Here is a 15,249-nt window from a genome sequence, read left to right as displayed (position 1 = left end):
TTTTGCGACCTAAGCCAATTTTCTTACCCAAAGCCCATCATTTGAGGGGGAGGCCAATTCTCCTTATAAGGACACCGCAAAATTCCAAATTCTTATGTAAATTACCAGAGTCACTGAACTTTGGGAAAAGGAGACATCCAGATTTTTAAGGAGTTGTTGAATACAGGGTCTGAACTAACAATAGTAAACCCAAAATGCCATCATGGCACCCTTGCTAAAATGCAGGTGCGTGAAGGCCAAGTGGTAAAGCCAACTCTCTTTAACAGTGGGTCTGTTATGGACCTGTGGACTAATGCTGTGGTCATTTCCTTGGTACTGAATGATTAGTTGAGATGAAGGTAATTGCCAATCAGGAGAATTCTTGCATTGTTGATCTGAACCATGAAGTCAAAGCCATAATGGAAAAGGCCAACTAAGAGTTCCTGAATGTAGTCTTGCCACCCCAGCTGAGGTGGTATATCATCAGCAACACATCATCCTGAACATAGGCTGATTGTAATGGCAGAGATTAATGCCAGTCGCAGTGACTTAAGGATGCAGAGTGATAATCCTCATCTTATCCCTTTTTGATGAAACTGTCCAGTCCCTGAAAAAACAGATCCAAATAAATTACGGCAGATGATGGTGAATTATTACAAACACCTTAGTGGTAGCCTCACGTGTAGCTGCTGTAGGGTGTGGTTCTTTACCAGATAAATCGTCACAAACTCTTACCCTTTCTCTGCAGCTAATCATCTTGTAAATGCATCCTTTCAACAGCAGTTCACATTCACTGGGAATAGACGGCAGTACATATTCTTGATTTTGCCTAAAGGGCTCTGCTCATTCTCATGCTTTCTGCCACAGTATATCCTGAAGGGCGCTTGAGCAACTCAACATTAGACAGAGTATCAAGCCAGTCTGATATATTGGTGACATCATATTAATCAGAAATGGTCACCAGGAAGTGGCAAATAATCTGGATATGTGCCAGGCAAGGGAGAAAAACGCAATAAAGATTTAGGATCCTGCCATTTGGAGTAAAATTTTAGTGATTAGGTGATCTGAGTCATATCTCCAGTGTAACGGACAAGTTATTACACATTGTCCTATCACTAAGAAAGAGGCATAGTGTTTTTAGTAGGAGTTTTTGAATTTGTTTTAAATATTTGACATATATCATTTGACTTGTATGTGTCCTTATAAAAATATATTTTCCAATGTGTATTTATATTTTTATATGTAAATGTAGTTTTACAAAAAAACATACAGAAAGTACAGAGTTATTACATGCCAGATTTACATATGCAGTTTTCCCTATTGTTAACACTTTGCCTTAGTGTGGCACCTTTATTATCATTCATGAAACAATATTATTATAATCACATTACTAACTAAAGTCTATAGTTTACGTCAGGATATGTTCTTTGTGTTGTATAGTTCTATGGCATTTAAAAAAATTATTGTGGTAACATATATACAACCTGAAACTTCTGATTTTAACCATTTCCTATTATATAATTCAGTGATATTAATTACATTCACTTTTTTTGCTACCAGAAACACCATCCATTACCAAAAGTTTTCAAGTATCCCAGACAAGAACTCTGTTCCCCTGTTAATTCCCCATTTCCCACCCCACCCTTGTCCCTAGTAACCTACATTCTGATTTATGATGCTCAGTCTTCATATTTTAATTATTTCATAAAAATGAGATCATGCATTATTTGTCCTTTTGTGTCTGGCATATTTCATTCAACATTATGTCTTCAGTGTTCATCTATGTTGTAGCATGCATCAGAACTTCATTCCTTTTGTTTTTTTTTGAACTTCATTCCTTTTAACAGCTGATTAATATTCAATTGTGTGTGTGTGTATTGTGCTTGTCTATTCATCTGATGATGGACACTTGGGTTGCTTCAATCTCTGGGCTATTGTGAATAATGTTGGCCTGAATATCAGTGTGCAAATATCTGTTCAAGTAACTCCTTTCAATTTGAGGGAGGTATATCCTAAAAATGATATTGCCAAGTAATTCTATATTTAACTTTCTGAGGAATCACCATACTGATTTACACATTAGCTGTACCATTTTATATTCCCACTAACGATGCACAAGTGTTCCTTTCTCCACATTCTCTCCAACACTTGTAATTTTCCCATTTTAAATAATCACTATTCTAGTAGGTGTGAAATGGTATATGATTGTGGTTTTGATTTGCGTTTTCTGATGGCTCATGATGTTGAACATCTTTCATGCATCTATTGGCTGCAAATGAGAAAACCCAATAAGTTGGATTTGATTCAATCAGTTGAAGAATTTTAAGGGAGGGAGAAGATTTTCATTGCTTCAGCCAGTAAGACTCTTTTGTGGAGTTCGTCCAGATTTTTCATGGGAGTTGTCAGCCTCTCAGACTTCCCTATGGTAGGAACTCTTGCATTCCCATGGTTGTGTGAGACACTTCTATAAATTTCACATTTACAGATATCTTCTCTTGGTTCTGTTTCTCTAGAGAACTCTGACTAATACAGCCTGGTACTGGGAGTGGTTCTTGGGAAACAGAATCTCAAAAATGGGCTTTTACAATTGGTTTTTTACTCTTGTTAGAATCAAAGGCACAAATGACTCTGTTTCCACTAATCAAGATGGCACTGACAGTCCATGGTGTGAGGTAGCAATAGGAATATGCAAAATATCATCATTTAATTCTGCTAATTGCATATTTACATGAGGCAAGGCTCTGAGTAAAGGTGTTCTTGACACCTTATTGGAATTTTGTGGCGTTGAGGGTTGTTCTGAGATATGCTGGATACAGTTATAAGGGAACAGGGTAAGCAAAAAGTCTTCAAATTTGCAATTTAAATTGTATATGGATGACATAAAAGTTTCTATGTGTGCCCTGAAAGACAACCTTATTTCCTGTAGTCACAGACTTGAGATCTCTGAAAACCAGACCAGAGTCTTATTGTGCAAGCAGCAGATTTACAACATAAACTACATTTTCATCCTTGTAGGGTGTCTGCTGTTAGAGTAAAGATTTTGATTGGAAAAGAATGGGATCTTGAAACTTGGGATGGGGACATTTGGGTTGACAGTGGGGACAAGGAAACCCTGGATTCTGCTGAGTCTTTGCTAGATAAGATCTATAATAGTCTGTCCTGAGCAAACAGCCACCCAATCCCCACCTTGCCTTGAGCAGTCAGCCATCTAACCTCTACCTAAAAAGATTAACCCTTCAGTGCCTACTAAATCTGTAACCACCTCCCCTGGGGAAACAGTCCTCACTTCTCTGTCTGGAGTATATAATCCTGTTTCCCCAGATGAAATTGCAGCAGAATGCCCTGAGGTAATTGGCTTGCAAGACACTTCTAATTCTTTTCGTAATCCATCCCAACCACTTCTCTCTTCTTCAAGACTTATAACTAGACTAAACAGGGCCCAAATTTGAAGTACAAAGTGTGACCCATGAGGAGGTATGCTACACTCCAAAAGAACTGCATGAGTTTTCCAATTTAAATGGACAGAAATCATGGAAATATGTATGTAAATGGATAGTAAAGGATGCAGGATAATGGTGGAAGGAATATAAAGTTAAATCAAGCTGAATTTATTGACATGGACCCACTAAGTAAAGATTCTATATTTAATGTCATAACCGAAGAGGTTAGAAAGGGCATTAACACCTTGTTTGGGTGGTTGGTTGAAACATGGATCAAATGGTGGCCAACATTACCTGAAGTCAAAATGCCAGAACCTCAGTGGTATAATGTAGATGAGGGGATCCAAAGGCTTAGAGAGATTGGAATGTTAGAGTGAATTTATCGTGAAAGACCTGCTCACGCATCCCACAAATGTCCAGAGAATACACCTTTTATAGGAACTTTGAGGAATAAATTTATGAGACTAGCTCATCGTCCCTGAAGAGCTCTGTAGTAGGCCTTCTCTAGGTCAGATATGACTGCGGAAACTGCTATCATTGAGCTGGAATCCTTAAACACAATGAGGACGATTGGATCCTAAGTTGGTAGTGGCCATGTGGCAACAGTTGCTTGCCATAGACTAGCTTGGAGTGGTCATCATAATGGACAGCACATTCAAAGCAGCAGTGAAAATAATCTGACTCACAGACACTTATGGCATTGGCTGGTAGATCATGGGGTACCTAGAAGTAAAGTAGATAGGCGGTGTACTAATTCTTGTTTGAGCTGTATAAGCAGAAGAATTCGAGGTCAAGTGAAGAGAAGTCTAACTTGAATTACAAAAACAGAGAGTCATGGTCCCTTAATCAATTTCCAGACCGGAGACAGTTTACAGACCCAGAGACCCTTGAATGAAGGGAGGACCAGATGCCCTTGGGGAAAAGACCCTCTTACACTCCCCAAATTTACACTTTTAACCTTCCTCCAAGCCTTCCCCAAGAAGATGTACAGCCTTTTACCAGGATGACTGTGCACTGGGGAAAAGGAAATGATCAGATATTTGGGGGATTATTTGACACTGACTCAGAAGTGACACAAATTCCAGGAGACCCAAAACATCACTCTGGTCCACCAGTCAGAGTAGGGGCTTATGGAGGTGATGTAATCAATGGAGTTTTAGCTCAAGTCCATCTCATAACAGGTTCAGTGGGTCCCTGGACCCATTTTATGGTTATTTCCCCAGTTCCACAACATATAATTAGAATAGACATACTCAACAACTGGCAGAATCCCCATATTCTGATGCATGAGGTGAGAATTATTTCAGTAGGAAATGCCAAGTGGAAGCCACTAGAATTGTCCCTACCTGGCAAAATAGTAAATCAGAAGCAATATCAGTTTCCTGAAGGAATTTCAGAGATTAGTGCCACTCTTGAGGACATGAAGAATTCAGAGGTTGATTCCCACCACATCCCCATTCAACTCTCCTATTTGACCTGAACAGAAAACAGATGGGTCTTGGAAGATGACAGTGGACTATTGTAAACTTAACCAGGTGGTAACTCCAATTGCAGCTGCTGCTCTAGATGTGGTATCATTGCTTGAGCAAATCAACACATTGCCTGGTACCTGGTAGACAGCTATTGATCTGGTAAATGCTTTTTTTCCCAATAGCTAGTCAGTAAGAACCACCAGAAACAGTTTGCATTCAGCTGGCAAGGCAAGCAGAATACTTTCATTGTCCTACCTCAGGCATATATCATTCTCCAGCCCTTTGCCATAATGTGGCCTAAAGAAATCTTGATCATTTGTCTCTCCCACAAGACATCACGCTGGCTCAATTTATCGATGATATCATGTTAATTGTACCTAGTTAGCAAGAAGTAGTAACTTCTTTAGATTTACTGGTAAGGTGTTTGTGTGCCAGGGGATGGGAGATAAATCCAACAGAAATACAAGGGCCCTCCATCTCAGTGAAATTTCTAGGTGTCCAGTGGTATTGGGCATGTTGAGATATGCCTTTACCATCTACTGCAGATAACTACTCTCCTTTTGAGAAACAGCTTTTTGGCCTGCTAGGCTTTAGTTGAGACAATGCTTAATCATGGGCCACTGAGTTACCATGAGACCTGAGTTGCCTATCATGAGCTGGGTATTGTCTAATCCACCAACTTGGGCATGCCCAGCAGCATTCCACTATAAAATGGAAACAGTATATAAGAAATAGGGCTCAAGCAGGTGATGAATGTACAAGTAAGTTACATGAGGAAGTGGCCCAAATCTCATGGCCCCCACTCCTGCCACATTACCGTCTCTTTACCAGACCACAGCTATGGACTCTTAGGGAGTTCCTTACAATCAGTTGACCAAGGAAAAGAAACCTTGGGCCTTGTTTACAGATGGTTCTGCATGATATGCAGGTACCACCCAAAAGTGGACAGCTGCAGCACTACAACCCTTTTCTGGGTGAAGGACAGTGGTGAGGGGAAATCCTCCCATTGGGCAGAACTTCAAGTAGTGTGCCTGGTTGTTCATTTTGCTTAGAAGCAGGAAGGCCAGAAGTGCATTTGGATATTGACTCATGAGCTGCTGCTAATGGTTTGGCTGGATAGTCAGGGGCTTGGAAGGAGCATGATTGAAAAATTGGTGGCAAAAAGGTCTGGGGAAGAGGTATGTGGATAAACATTTCTGAGTGGGCAAAACACATGAAGGTATTTGTGTCCCTTGTGAAGCCTCACCAGATGGTGACTTTAGCAGAGGAAGGTTTTAATAATCAAGTGGATAAAATGACCCGTCCTGTGGATACAAGTCATCCTCTTTCCTCTGCCACTATTGTCATTACCCAACAAGCTGATGAACAAAATGGGTGTGATGGTAGGGACAGAGGGTATGCATAGGCTCAACAATCTGGACTTCCATTCACCAATGCCAACCAGGTTATGGCCACTACTGTGTGCCCAATATGTCAGTAGCAGAGACCCACACTTAGTTCCCAATATGGCATCATTCCCTGAGGTGACCAACCTGGTAGCAGGTTGATTACACTGGACCACTTCAAATGGCAGCAGTTTGTTCTAAGTGGAATAGACACATAGTCTGGGTATGGGTTTGCTTTCCCTGAATGCAATGCTTCTACCAAAATACCATCTGTGGAACTTACGGAATGCCCTAACCACCATCATGTTATTCCACACAGCATTGCTTCTGATCAAGGAACCCACTTCACAGCAAATGAAGTGTGGGAATGAGCACATGCTCATGGAATTCTTTGCTCTTGCTGTCTTCCCTATTATCCAGAGGCAGCTGGGTTGATAGAACGGTGGAATGACCTTTTGAAGACCCAGCTACAGGACCAGCTAGTTGGCAATACGTTGCAGGGTTGGGGCAATGTTCTCCTGGAGGCTGTGTACACATCGAATCAGAGCCCACTCTAAGGTACTGTTATTCCCAGGACCAAGTTTTATGGGTCCAGGAATCAAGGGGTGGAAATGGAAGTGGTACCACTCACTATCACCCTTAGTGATCCACTAGAAAAAATTTTTACTTCCTGTCCATGAAACCTTAAGCTCTAATGGTCAACAAGTCTTAGTTCCAAAAGAAGGAGTGCAGTTACCAAGAGACGAGACACAAAAATAATTCCATTGAACTGGAATCTAAGATTGCCACTTGCCACTTTGGGGTTCTCATGCCTCTGAATCAACAGACAAGGAAGGGGATTACTGGTCTGGTTGGGATGAATAATCTTCACTACCAAGGAGAAATAGGACTATAACTACACAATGGAGGTAAAGAAGAGTTTTCCTGGAATACAGGAGATCACTTAGGGTATCTCTTAATACCACCATGCCCTGTAGTTTAAGTTGATGGAAAACTGCAACCACCTAATCCAGGCAGAACTACCAATGGCCCTGAAACTTCAGGAATGAATATTTGGGTCACCCCACCAGGCAAAGTACCAAGGTTAGCTGAAGTGCTTGCTGAAGGTAAAGGAAACATAGAATGTGTAGTGGAAGAAGTAGTGAGAAATATGAGCTACAACTATGTCACCAGTTATAGAAATGAGGACTGTGATGGCATGAATAATTTCTCCTTGTTTTGTTATGAGTATGTTTGTATTTGCACATAAAGCAAATATCTTGTTTTTTTTTCTTATAATATGACATAAGTTTTATTGTTCATGTTATAACATTTAAGTTATAGGATATCAAGTTTAAGAGTGAATGTTACCTAAGGACTCCTACCCTATTCTGGAGAGATTTAGTGCATTTGATTGTATGCAGGAGAGTTAAGTATTGTTAGGCAAAGCATATTTCTATTTAGAATTTAAGCATATTTCAAGGTGATGTGTATAGCTGTCAACTTGACAAGGGGTGGACTGTGATGGCTAGGTTCTGGTGTCAGCTTGGCCAGACAATTGAAGCCCAGTTATCCGGTCAGGCAAACACTAGTGTAATCATTGCTGCAGGGATATTTTGTGTCTGGTAGATAAAGTAGAAGGGTGGTTTCTTAAATTATCAGTCAGTTGATTGCAGCTCTGGCTGATTACATCTATAATCAAATAAACAGGTATCTCCCACAAAAAAGACAATCCAATCAGCTGGATTTGATCCAATCAGTTGGAGACTTTTAAGGGAGAAGAGAGAATTTTCACTGCTTATTCAGCCAGTGAGCCTCTCCTGTGGAGTTTGTTGAGAGCCTTTATTGGAGTTTCTATATACCACCATATAATTAACATCTTGCATTGGTGTGGTACATTTGTTACGATGGATGGACAAACATTTTTATAATTGTACTAGTAACTATAATCCATGGTTTAACTTGGGGGTGCAGATTGTGCTATGCAGTTCCATGCATTAAAAAAAAATTCTTCCAATAAATATACACAACCTAAAACTTCCCCTTTTAACCACATTCAAATATATATTTGTATTGTTAATTACATTCACAATGTTGTGCTACTCTCATCACCATCCATTACCAAAATCTTTCCATCATCACAAGTGAAACACTGTACATTCTAAGCTTTAATTCTCTATTTGCTACCCCCACCAGTCCCCCGGTAGCCTATAGTCTTGATTCTGACTGTTTGAGTTTGCCTATTCTAATTATTTCATATCAGTTAAAGCATACAATATTTGTCCTTTTATATATTGTTAAAAATACATTAAAATTTATAAAAATTTTTTATAAATTATATAAATATATATTTTTATATATTGTGTCTGGCTTATCTCATTCAACATGATGTCTTCAAGGTCCTTCCATGTTGATGAATGAATCAGAACTTCTTTCTTTTCATGGCTGAAAAATATTCCTTTGTGTGTATATAGCATATTTGTTTATCTATTTATCAAATACTTCCATCTTTCAGCAATTGTGAATAATGTTGCTATGAACATCAGTATGGGAATATCCACTTGAGTACTTCCTTTCAAATCTTTTTGGTATATACCTAAATGTGCAGTAGCTTGGTCATGTGGGAATTCTGTGTTTAAAATTCTCAGAAGCTGCTAAACTGCCTTTCACAAAGGCTGTGCCATTTTACATTCCCACCTGCAATGAATGAGTATTCTTATTTCTCCACATCCTGCCCAATACTTGTAAGTTTCTGTTTTTTTTTAATAGTAGCCATTCTAGTGGGTATGAAATGCCATGTAATTGTAGTTTTGATTTGCGTTTTCCTAGTGACTAATGATGATAAACTTATTTTCATGTGCTTTTTGGCCATTTGCATATATCTTTGGAGAAATGTCTATTCAAGTTTTTGTTCTGATTTTTAATTGGGCTGTTTGTCTTGTTGTCGATGAGTTGAAGGTTTTTTTAAAAATATGTTTTAGATACTAAATTAATCTGAAAAATAAATTTTCTCCTACTGAGTAGGTTGTCTTTTTACTTTCATGATAAAGTCCTTTGACACACAAGAGTTTTTAATTTTGATGTTTAATTCTGGAAGAGTTTCAGCAAGATTGCAGTTAAATCTTTGTGGAATGCTTGGCAAAATTTCCCTGTGAAGTCACCTGATCCTGGGCTTTTCTTTGTTGGGAGGTTTTTGATGACTAATTTAATCTCCTTACTAGTTATTGGACTTTTAAGAGTTTTTATTTCTTCTTGAGTCAGTGTAGCTAGTTCATGTGTTTCTAGAAGTCTTGTATTTCATTTAGGTTATCTAATTTGTAGGCATACAGTTGTTCATAGTATCCTCTTATAGTCCTTTTTATTTCAGTGATGTCAGTAGTAATGTCCCCCTTCTCATCTCTGATTTCAGTTATTTATGACTTCTATCATTTTTTTCTTGAAATCTGTTTTTTCTTACATCAATGTAAATAGTTTTTTATATTTCTAGGAATTCGTTCATTTCATCTGGTTACCTCTTTGGATTTTGAAGAGAGATTATTCCACAGCTGGTTAAACTGCTCCATCACACATTTTGAGTGCCTCAGAAAATTGAACACAGTCCATTGCAAGAGAGAGTTTTACAGCAGGTTTCGGCTGCCCTGTTGCCTGGACTATATGACCTGGAAGATATCATAATGTGCAGGTAAGGATGGTATATGGAGTCTCTTTAAGCCACAACAGAAGTCATAGCATTCATTTCTTAAATTCTGGCTCAAGTCCATGCCATTTGCAGCAGAGAAATATTTACTTCTTGACAAACAGTTCCTAGAGTGCTACTGTTCCATCATCATAGGGCAGAAAGTTCCTGACCATGGCACATCTTTTAACTGTGCAATCAGAGGTAATTATCACATGCTGAATATATTCAAAATCACCAAATCATAGGTCAGGCTAAAACAGCAGCAATCCATTGTATGGTGAAATATTATATTCAAGATACTGGTCAAGAAGTAAGAGACACAAATTGGGGACCAGATCCTCATATCACTTACCTCTGTTTCACTAATACTTTTCCTTTAGGTACTGATATGATCTTTTGAGGGGTTATCTGAGACCACATGATGGATGAGGAAAAAATACATATGTTTGTTTCTCATATGTTGCTGATTATATTAAAGAAAGTAAAAAAAATGGCTGCCACCTTCTAATTTCACTCTGGAGTAGTCTAGAAATACTATAGACAGGAAGATATACTTCTCAGTGGGCAGATCTTGAAGCAGTATTACCTGGTATTCAAGTCCATGCAAATGAAGAAGTAGTTAAGGATATACATGAATTTATGGCATTGAAAACTGATATGGCTGGGGATCAGAGAAGCAATTTAGAAACAATCTGAAGAAGCACATAGACAGACCTCTGGAAATATGTTTTCTCCAACAAATGCCTACAGAGAATGTCCACCACAGGAGAAGGAGTGAATAACCACATGGATAAGATAACTCACGCCATGGATATCAGCCAGCTTCAGTCCTCAGTTACACAAATGCTATGACATTGGGCCCACAGATGGAGACTAGGCATGGGCTCAAGGACACAGGCTGCCTCTAATCCATACTGACCTACTTACTTTCATTACTGAGAGTACAACCTGTAGCGGCAGAGATTGATGCTATGCCCACTATTTAGTCTCCTTTGAGGAGACCATTCATCCATTTGGCCTAAATTTGATTACATTGGACTCCTGCCAATATGAGGGATTAGGAATTTGTCCTCATTGGTTATTGATGCATATTCTTAGGAGCTTTATCTTCTGTGCCACAGTGCCATGGCCAGCACCATTATGTGAGGCCTCACAGAGTATCTGATTCACTATCACAGGATCATACATAATATCATCTCAGATAGTGTCATCCAACAAATAAGGTATGACAATGATCTTACCATCTACCACATCCTGATGCTGCCAGCCTGGTACAATATGGCCTAGAACCAATGGCCATTTTATGGTGTTCTTTCCCTGCTAGTGGAAGACATGAATCTGGGAACCAAAAAGTAATAGAATTACCCTCCTCTTCATCATTCTCAGTTATGTGGAATTGGGCTGGACTAGAGGTCTTGCATTCTGAAAGGGTGATGCTTCTAGAGTTACTTTAAATCTAAAACTAAGACCACTGCCCAGTCATTTTAGTGTCATCATGTTAGTAGACAAGTAGTATACTGTTATAATCATATAATAGCTGGGGTATGAATAATTGGGGTATGATTATCCTGAGATATTGTTACTAGAGTCTACACAATGTGAATGGAGAGAGCACACATCTAGAACCTAGAGATTCACTAGGTTATATCTTAGTGCTTCCATGTTTTTTGATAACTGTGGTAGATTGAAGTATGTAGCCCAGTGAAAAACATGTACTTTACAGTAATCCATCTTCCTGTGGGTATGAAACCATCTACAAATAGGATCTTTTGAAGATGAAGTTTTAGTTAAGCTGTGGACAACTGAATCAAGGTGGGTCTTAAACCGTATTACTGGAGGCCTGATAAAGAGTAAAAACTGAAGCCAGAAGCCAGAGAAAGTGACAGGGAGGAGCGAGAACCTGGGAATCAGTGGAAACCAGAAAATCCTACACAACAAGAGAGAGACCATCATGTAACAGGAAGCATGGATGCAAGGCAGAGAACCCCAGGGTATGCAACAAACCAGGGCCCAAATGCAGCTTTGGGAAAAAAGCATTGCCTTGGCAATTTTGGACTTTCATCTTATAAATCCATGAGCCAATAATTCTTGTCATTTAAGCCAAACCATTGTATATTATTTGTCAGAACAACCTGAAAAACTAACCAGGGCAATTGCAGCCATGATTATCCAATATAAGATTCCTACAGCTCATCATTCCTGGTATGGGTTATTCCAGTGGACAAGCAGCTTAGATGGATAACAGAAAAGAAAGATAATGAATATCAGTTGAGCTCCGAAGAGCAACTGAAGCAGCTGGGTTTGGGGCATGTCTCATTAACCCTCTATTGTAAATCTTTTTTTTTTTTCCTTCAAAATTATATCTGGTTACTATCTTGAAGTAGTTTTGGAAGGATGGAGTGAACTTGATGCAGGGCACAAATAGATATAAACAAGTGGTAGATTATAATAGAGGCTGATAATGCTTCTCTCATGTCCTGTCAAGATCTTATTATTGCAATTCAAAACAACCCTACAACTACAAACTGCCTGAGAAATTTCTCTTACGACCATATTTGCTTTGCATGGTAGGCTGAAGTGCTGAAGAATTAGAGCTCCCAGAGATATCCTTCCAATCTCATTGGGAGTTTGGGCATAAATATCTTAGTTCCTTTTCTCTTCAAATGGGTTGATTCTGAGGCAGGTGTTCCCCACCCAATCTCCAGCAGGATTAAGCGCCAGTTACCCAGACTGGTAAACTGGCTTGATAACACATTCTTCGTTGGCTGCCTTCTCTTCCTTATTTCAGTTCTCCATTTCCCTACTGACATTCCCCAAGGGAAAGGCTATTTAATAAATAGTCTTCTGCTTGAATGCTCAACTCAGAGTCTGCTTCTGGGAAACACCAACCAAAGTAGCATGTGTTGACCTTCTTGGTGTTGAACTTCACTTTACCAGGGCAAGCACAACTGGCAATCAGATCAGGCAGTGCCTTCTCATCCAATCTTTGCAATGGTTGTGCAGCTTCCAAAAGACAGAATAGCCTGGAGTGATCACAGGAGGCAACAGAAAGGTCATCACTTCATACCTAAGTATAACTGATGCCCTTTGGAATACCAGGATGTACTGCACCACTGGCCTGCAAGACTTTTTATGATGAATACTTATTGAGTACTTACTATGCCCTGGGCACTGTTCCAAGCTCTTTACATGTATTAGTTCATTTAATTCAGCAATCCGATGAGGTAACATGAAGTACCTATGAGTTAAAATAAGGATTCTGAAGCCCAGAGAGATCAATGACATTGGCCAATGTTCCAGAGTTTAGAAGTGGCACAAGTTTTGAATTATTTTTAGTTTCTCTGTTTCCTCCCTCAAAGTCAAACCAATTGCTAATCTTTCTTGATGCAGAACCCATAATCATACCTCTCAACTTCTTCCTATTTTCAACTCTTTTATATCTGCCTTTCCTGATATACTAAGCCTGGTGGACCATATGACTAAGCTCATTAGAAAAAACAAAAGTGAATAAGCGATGAGCAAGAGTCGCTGGATTTTGTAAAATCTGTTTAGGTTCTTCAATGTTTTCTTGGACACAGTCTTAGAGTTGAGGTTGATGGAAAGGGGACCTCAGGAAAAGTAGAGTTGAATGTTTTGAGAGTGAAGATATCTGTGAATAGCAACCTCTACTGCATGAATTTTCTTCACTCTGTTATGTTTTCAAATTTTTCTCCATTTCTATTTCTTTAAATTTATGGCATTAAAGCATCAATTTTTGTATCATCTCCTTTGGGTACATGTAGATGAATCCATACTCAAACATTATTTACAATTAATGTATTATTCCTTCTGTACTTCAAAACGTAGGGTAACTGGAACTTATGTATATTTAGTAAAATCGAATTTTAAACCATAAAACAAATTACTGTGAGCAGTGACATAGTTGTTCCAAACAGTGAATGTGTAGAAGCCTACATTGGAAGCAGTCGCCTTAAATATAAATGTTTAACCAGATTTAGAAGTGCTGGATTCTATTTTGAATTTAAAACATAACTTTGAAATTTTGCTTGGCAAAGAAGAGCAAATAATTGTACTCCTAGAAACAGACTCTTTCTCATTGCAGACTCTTTCTCATTGCAGAAAGAGTGACATCTTTGAATTTAATATAGATTATGACAATATACTTTTCTTCTTATAGCCATGGCCTTTTCACTTTTCTACCAGTCAAAATGTTGACATATTTCATATAATAAATAAATGTGCTATTTGATGTATAGTGAAATGCAAATTTATCTGCTGACTGTTTAAATATTTACTTCTGTGAGGCATGGTAGAATTAAGGTGATTCATTGAGAAAGACACTGTTTAGAAGAAAATACATTAAAATTTAAAATATTTAGCTGGATAAGAACATCAACTTCATTTTCTTGCATATTATTCTCTATTTCTTCTGAAGAGAGTCAGCAGCTGATACTGATACTGACAAGTGAGCTTTCTGTAAGTATAAAATCTTTGGAAATCACTGCAAATAAAGCATCTTGTTTTCCATTAAATTACATTCAAATATCCGTGTACTGTACCATGTAATTAAGTCAAATATCAATTTTAATCACTGCACCTTAGAACATAATTTCTGTAATGCAATTGCAGCAGTATAACACTGAGCAGCTAAAATGTCCCAGTGAAATGGAATTTTAACTGCTGGAAATTGAGACAGAGAAAATCAACATACCTGCACTCAAGCAGTTAAGCTGAGAGATTTATGTTTCGGAAAATAAGGGAAGAGATAGACTAATTTATCTACATATTTAGCAAATATATATTACTATCAAATTATAATGTCCCTCTTAGTCAGTGCCTATCATTTGGAAATAAGGCTATGACTATGTCTTATAGATGAAGTTTCATAAAGATAGGTCTCCCCCAATATTGATTTAAAAACTGAAAATAAAATTAGTTTGAATGACATTACCTACAAAGGTAACAGTGGTTAATTTGGGGGAAAAATATCTTCACTTTGCTAGCCTTCCAAGAAAGTAATTTGACTGTGCATGGCAAAGTTTTATTATTTTAACTACAACTTGCAGCTCTTCAATTAGAAGCAATTTCAAATGTCAGATTTAAAGTCTATACAACATCTCAAATGTAGCAATTGCCTTATATAACACTTGGCAACAGCGTAACTCGTTTAATTCTGGAGGAAAATATTTTGAGTAGAAATAGAAACTGCAAAATAACTACTAGATGTCATCATTTTTCTTTATATTGACACATCAGCATATTAGAAAAAATGTCTGGTCATGCCAACTGGATATTTGTAGGCATAAAAATTCTAG

At 38.3% G+C, this 15,249-nt stretch overlaps 1 long non-coding RNA gene across 1 annotated transcript in view; it reads left to right on the top strand.

The window, feature by feature from the left end:
- The window catches only part of LOC143682377 (uncharacterized), an 80,684-nt gene that overhangs the window by 52,851 nt on the left and 12,584 nt on the right, over positions 1-15,249 (top strand). Inside the window, exon 3 of the long non-coding RNA XR_013175105.1 lies at positions 9,743-9,937. This is a non-coding gene — a long non-coding RNA (uncharacterized LOC143682377). The remainder of the gene's footprint in view (positions 1-9,742; positions 9,938-15,249) is intronic.

The sequence above is a fragment of the Tamandua tetradactyla genome, chromosome 5, assembly GCF_023851605.1.
Source record: "Tamandua tetradactyla isolate mTamTet1 chromosome 5, mTamTet1.pri, whole genome shotgun sequence".
NCBI classification, from domain to species: Eukaryota; Metazoa; Chordata; class Mammalia; order Pilosa; family Myrmecophagidae; genus Tamandua; species Tamandua tetradactyla.
This window is presented reverse-complemented; position numbering and strand designations above follow the sequence as displayed.